The 6,560-nt window shown below is 38.6% G+C and overlaps 1 non-coding gene across 1 annotated transcript; it reads right to left on the bottom strand.

Annotated features, from left to right (window-relative positions):
* Positions 1 to 436: 436 nt before the first annotated feature.
* LOC129032237 (U7 small nuclear RNA) lies at positions 437 to 498 on the bottom strand. Its single transcript, XR_008501254.1, has one exon. It is a non-coding gene; the product is annotated as a U7 small nuclear RNA (small nuclear RNA).
* Between the last annotated feature and the right edge of the window lie 6,062 nt (positions 499 to 6,560).

The following is a 6,560-nucleotide window of genomic DNA, read 5'->3' as shown; positions in this document are numbered from 1 at the left end:
TGGGAGTCGAGTACCGCAGGAATCTTCACTGGGTGGCAGGTGTTAAGAGGCCTGAGGAGGTAGATGAGGATTTTTATTATTATCTTACTAGGCTTTATATTGGGTGGTTGAGCTTCCATAGAAATGTTCACAATGCTCTTATTGCTTGAATCAAGGTTAAATAGACAAATGCATAGTAATGTCCCTGGCCTCTTAGTTAAAGCTCTCCTTAGGTCCTTTCTAACAACCAGCCACATAGAACAATATGATTTCCCTGGGTTTATAATGGTCAATAGCTATTGAATTCATGTAAGAATTTCAATTGGGATATGGTCGGCCAAATATTTACAGTATATGCTGAAAAGAATTATTTATGTATTTCTTTTGATCTTCAAATATATATGTATGTGTGTATATATATGTATATATTCTTTATTTATTTATTTTTTATTTTTTAGGGAGCTTTCTGGAAAAAATTGGAAAGCCTGCTAAACAAATTTTAAAAGAGCTGTAACACTATACACACACACACACACACACACATATATATGGAAAAAATTAAAATAACATACATAGTCTCTACTAAAATAGAATAATAAAAAACTACCAATAAAAAAACCCAGAAGAATTGACTTGCATATAAAAAAGAAGAAAAAAGTTAAAAAGATATCATCAGACTTTGCAAGATGTCCATACTAATTTGTCAAATGGAGGATGTGAAAGAAGGAGCTCAAACTAACAATTAAAATGGGGAATATTTGGCAAAATTGAAGTTTTTTCTATTAAAAAACAAAACAGTTTAAAGAGGAAGATGCAATCATTCATAGGTTTCAATGAGCTTGTCACATTTCAGGCATCCCAGACATGTGTAAATCCATTTATTTAAATAAATTTGTTTGCTACTACTGTTTGCTAGGCACCACATGAGGTGTGTGAGAATGCAGAGATGAATCGTGCATATAACCTGTTTTAAGAAAGCTGTCAGGGCTGGGTGCGGTGGCTCACGCCTGTAATCCCAGCACTCTGGGAAGCTGAGGTGGGAAGACTGCTTGAGCCCAGGTGTTAGTTAGTTAGACCTTATCTCTATTAAAATAAATAAATAAATTAATAAATAAATAAATAAGTAAATAAAATAAGCATGTAAAATACTTAGAATTGTAACTAGCAATTAGTGAGAGCTCAATATGTGTTAGCCAACGCTGTGATTTCTCCAGTGGTTGCATAGAAATGTGACAGGAGGCGAATGAATCACAAGGTCAGGGGATCGAGACCATCCTGGCTAACATGGCGAAATCCCCTCTTTACTAAAAATACAAAAAATTAGCTAGGCGTGGTAGCAGGCCCCTGTAATCCCAGTTACTCTGGAGGCTGAGGCAGGAGAATCGCTTGAACCTCGGAGGCGGAGGTTGCAGTGAGCCGAGATTGTGCCACTGCGTTCCAGCCTGGGCAACAGAGCAAGATTTCCATCTCAAGAAAAAAATAAAAAAGAAAAAGAAAAGAAATGTGACGCTTGTCACAAGAGACTTTGAGAAGTGTAGTTTTTCTTTCGGTAGCCATGTGTACAACTGAAGTTATGGTTTTCTTACCAAAGAAGAGGAGAATGGATATTGGAGACAGCTAGCAGTCTATGCCACCCAAGAAAACATTCTATTTAATCCAGCCAGTCTTCATGGCTCTTACTGGACATAGTGCTGGTTGTTTGTATTTCTCCTCCAAATTGACACCCACACCATAGCACAACAGTTTTATGTGCTCTGCTAGGCAAAGAATGACATGGAGTTATTGCCTCTCTGTCTGGGCACAATGTGTCTCAGTGTGTCTAATTACGTAGCCCATTTGTTTCCCTGACATCTAGTTCAAGGATCCTAGAGTAAGAGACAGATTCTTGAAGCCTAATATTTTGCCTTGTTTATTTTGTAAATTCAAAATATGCTGGGAAGTCTTCCAGGCTATGTGAAAAAAAAAGTGGACCACAGCTCATGGCTAAAATGAAGTTGGTGAGCTCTTTTAATCTCTGCTAGCTGAGGTCCTGAGCAGCATGATCATCTAAGATTTGGAAGTGTCAGATGCTACAGTAGAATGCACAGTTTCTGAGTTAGCAGTCCTAGTACAGGAGAAGTGGGATGGTTGTGATGATTAATACTGAGTGTCAACTTGATTGGACTGAAGGATGCAGAGTACTAATCCTGGGTGCTTCTGTGAGGGTGTCGTCAAAGGAGATTAACATTTGTGTCAATGGGCTGGGGCAGGCAGACCCACTCTTAATCTGGATGAGCACCATCTAATCAGGTGCCAGTGAATATAAAGCAGGCAGAAGAATGTGAAAAGGTGAGACTGGCTTAGTCTCCCAGCCTACATCTTTCTCCCACGCCAGATGCTTCCTGTCGTCGAACATCAGACTCCAATCTTCAGTTTTGAGATTCAGACTGGCTCTTCTTGCCCCTCAAGCTTGCAGACAGCCTATTGTAAGACCTTATGATCATGTAAGTTAATACTTACTAACCTCCCCTTTATGTGTGTGTGTGTGTATATATATATATATATATATCCTATTAATTCTGTCACTCTAGAAAACCCTAATACAGTAGTATTATGAGCTAAATTGTGCCCCTTCAAAATTCATATGTTGAAGTCCTAATCCCCAGTACCTCAGAACATAACTATTTAGAGACAGCTCCTTTAAAGAGGTAATTAGGCTAAAACGAGGTCTTTAGAGTGGGCCCTAAGATGACTGGTGTTCTTAAATATAAGAAAAGGAGATTAGGACAAAGATGTACAGAAGGAAGATCATTTTAAGACACAAGAAGACAGCTATCGATAAGCCAATGAGAGGGCTCTCAGAAGAAACCAGCTCTGTTGATGCCTTGATCTCAGACTTCTTGTTTCCAGAATTGTGAGGAAAGAAATTTCCGTTGTTTAAACCACCCAGCCTGTGGTACTTTGTTACGGTTGCCCTAGAAAATGAATACAGGGGTTTTCTTAAAGTAGCATGGTAAAGCAGAGACCAAGTTGATGATCATCTTATGACACGGTAGGGTGTGCTCCAAGAGGGTATTTGGTCAAGGGCTTTGCTACTAGCCCCCTGGTGTGCTTGGACTAATGCAGTCACTTCCTAACTGGTTTTCCTGTTTTCATTCTTTTTCTCTTTTCTTTTCTTGTCTTTTTCTTTAAATAACAGCTTAATTGAGATGCAATTCACTTACCATAAAATTGACCCTGTGAAAGTATAAAATTAATAATTTTTGGTATATTCTCAGAGTTGTATAACAATCACTACAATTAATTTTAGGACATTCTCACCATCTCCCTCTCCAAATTCCATACCCATTAGCAGATACCCCATTTCCTCCCAACCCTTTCGGTTCCCACCCCCCAGACCCAATCAACCACTAATCTACTTTCTGTCTCTATAGATATGCCTATTAAATAAGAATGGTTCTCCAATACATTCCTGTCCAAATTTTTTAGGATTGGGTTGAGGAAACAGGCACTAACTGGAGCATTTTCTTGGAATAACTGAGACTGTCCTGGAAGGCTTAATAAGCCAAAGAACCTAGAATTGTCATTAGTATTTAAGCTACAGCAGTAGTGCCAAACTGTCGTCAGGTCTAGAGGGTTCGAATTGAGTGGAATGTAGTGAAGATGGCCACAAGGGAGACTATCATGCTTGAGAATTCTCTGGCAGGTGATCTTAAGACATAGTCACAAGAGGAGGAAAAAATGACAAAAAGCGAAATAACTAGATGAAAAAATAAAAAAGAATGACAAGAGAAAGAAAAATAGTAAGTATGTGACTAAAGATGGGAAGGGCTTTTTTTTTTTTTTTTTTTTTTTTTTTGAGACGGAGTCTCAGAGCTTTGCTCTGTCACCCAGGCTGGAGTGCAGTGGTGTGATTTCAGCTCACTGCAACCTCTGCCTCCCGGGTTCAAGTGATTCTCCTGTCTCAGCCTCCTGAGAAGCTGGGATTACAGGTGTGTGCCACCACACCTGGGCAATTTTTTTGTATTTTTAGTGGGGACGGGGTTTCACCATGTTGGCTAGGCTGGTCTTGAACTGCTAACCTCATGACCTGCCCACCTCGGCCTCCCAAAGTACTGGGATTACAGGTGTGAGCCACCATGCCCAGCCTGGAAGGGCTCTTTTAGCTTATAAGTACTATCTCAAACAGCACTGAGTTTTGTAGTTTGGTTGTTTCAAGCCAAGAGAAATTACAGTTTCAATAAAGTTTCCCGTTTTCTAGATTTCTCAGGTATTTCTAAACATCCCACTATAAGTAACGACAGAACATTAACCGTAGAGTGAATTTTTCCAAGATTCTTGCAGTATTTGGCTTTCAATCACCTTTAAGTGTAGAGTACATTTAAAATTAGATAATCCATGAAGTCATCTAGAAAATAAGAAAACATGTGATTACCATGCATTTATTAGTGAGCCACAGATTCCTTGCTGTTTCAGGCCAGTATGACTACATGCAAGGAAGTCTTTTGTAATAATTCAGCTGTAATAACATGCCTCATTTAGAATGTATTAGGAATATGCTTCTCTCACTGCTGATTTAAAAAAGAAAGAATGTATCAGGAAATTATCATTCATTTGAGTTTATTAGAAAATTTTGAATCAATTACGCCCAATTGCAATTAAATTTCTCCAATTTATCATGCTATACCTTGCACGAGTAGTCAAAGCGGACATAGTATACAAAGTATATAACACAAGGATAGTTTGAGTAATATGGTGGAAAGACTATATCACACGATTGTAAACGCCCTGGGATCAAGATCAAATTCTAATGATTTGCACAGCTAAGGGACTTTGTGGTGTAACACATGGTCTGATTTCCGCTTGTCCTGCATTATGTGTTAGAAATGGTTTGTGAAGGAATTCATCAATTTTGTAGCTTGCTTTATTTAGGCTCTGCACAGAGCATTCTATACTGTATGATTGTTCACTTTGTTTATCTTGTGCAGCTGTTTGCTAGAGAAACATAAGGAGGGGTTTTGAAAACAATTAATTTTTAAAAGAGATTGGGGGTTAGGAATGCTTTGGAGATGTTTATTAATCTTCTCATTTGAATTTAAAACAGCTTTGAACAGCTAGTTCATTGTTAGGTGTTGTGATTATGAATGGGGCACCTCTGTGTGAAACTACCAAGTTCTTCTTACAAGACCTTCCAAGCAGAAAATAACCTTTTCATTTCCTGTCCTTTACCTCCCAGAAGGGGGGAGGGGATTTGCAAATAAACCCAGCTTCACAAAAACCCAAGAATATATGGTTTAATTCGTTCTTTGAATTGGCCATATCTAACTACAGGAAGGAGAGTGATCTCTTGACCAAAACATCTAGCGTTCAGATTGCTTTTCTAGAAATTTAAGTGATCCGATCATATCCTTTTATTTTAATCTTCAACTGTATTTAATAAGGAAAACATAAAATATAAACAAAGGTAAAATATAAATATAGAACAAATCCAAGCAAATGATAATATTGATGGGAAGATTAGAAATATCATTGTTTAATTGGTCCTCTCATCACATTCTTTCTTTGAATATACCTGCATCATCTAGTTCTCCTGAAGTTCTTTTTTGGAGGTACTTTTTCTTAATGATCTTTCTTCTGAGTCTTACTGTTTATATTGGATTGCAATTTATATTTCATCATCTATTAACTTTATATGTTTATTGAAACTGTAGGAAAAGATCTGAATAAGTAAATTCTTTTTTTTTTTTTGGCAAACTTGATAGATTTGGCACAAGTTACCAGAATTTATAAACATAGCCAAAATGATCCTTTTAGTGGTCACTCAAAGAGACATTAGTTTTTTGCTTAAAATAGCATGAGGTTTAACATGCACTATAAATGCATAGATACTTTCATGCGCGTCTGTGTGAAGAGACCACCAAACAGGCTTTGTGTGAGCAACATGGCTGTTTATTTCACCTGGGTGCAGGCGGGCTGAGTCCGAAAAGAGAGTCAGTGAAGGAAGATAGGGGTGGGGCCATTTTATAAGACTTGGGCAGGTAAAGGAAAATTACAGTCAAAGGGGGTTTGTTCTCTGGTGGGCAAGTGTGGGGGTTGCAAGGTGCTCAGTGGGGGAGCTTTTTGAGCCAGGATGAGCCAGGAAAAAGACTTTCACAAGGTAATGTCATCACTTAAGGCAAGGACCGGCCATTTACACTTCTTTTTTGGTGGAATGTCATCAGTTAAGGTGGGGCAGGGCATTTTCACTTCTTTTGTGATTCTTCAGTTGCTTCAGGCCATCTGGGCATATACGTCAAAGTCACAGGGGATGCGAAGGCTTGGCTTGGGCTCAGAGGCCTGACATTCCTGCCTTCTTATATTAATAAGAAAAATAAAACAAAACAGTGTTGAAGTGTGGGGGCGGCAAAAATTTTTGGGGGGTGGTATGGAGAGAGAGAATGGGTGATGTTTCTCAGGGCTGCTTTGAGTGGGATTAGGGGTGGCGTGGGAACCTAGAGTGTGAGAGATTAAGCTGAAGGAAGATTTTGTGGTAAGGGGTGATGTTGTGGGGTTGTTAGAAGAAACATTTGTTATGTAGAATTATTGGTGATGGCCTGGATACG

The sequence above is a fragment of the Pongo pygmaeus genome, chromosome 11 (assembly GCF_028885625.2).
Source record: "Pongo pygmaeus isolate AG05252 chromosome 11, NHGRI_mPonPyg2-v2.0_pri, whole genome shotgun sequence".
NCBI lineage: Eukaryota > Metazoa > Chordata > Mammalia > Primates > Hominidae > Pongo > Pongo pygmaeus.
This window is presented reverse-complemented; position numbering and strand designations above follow the sequence as displayed.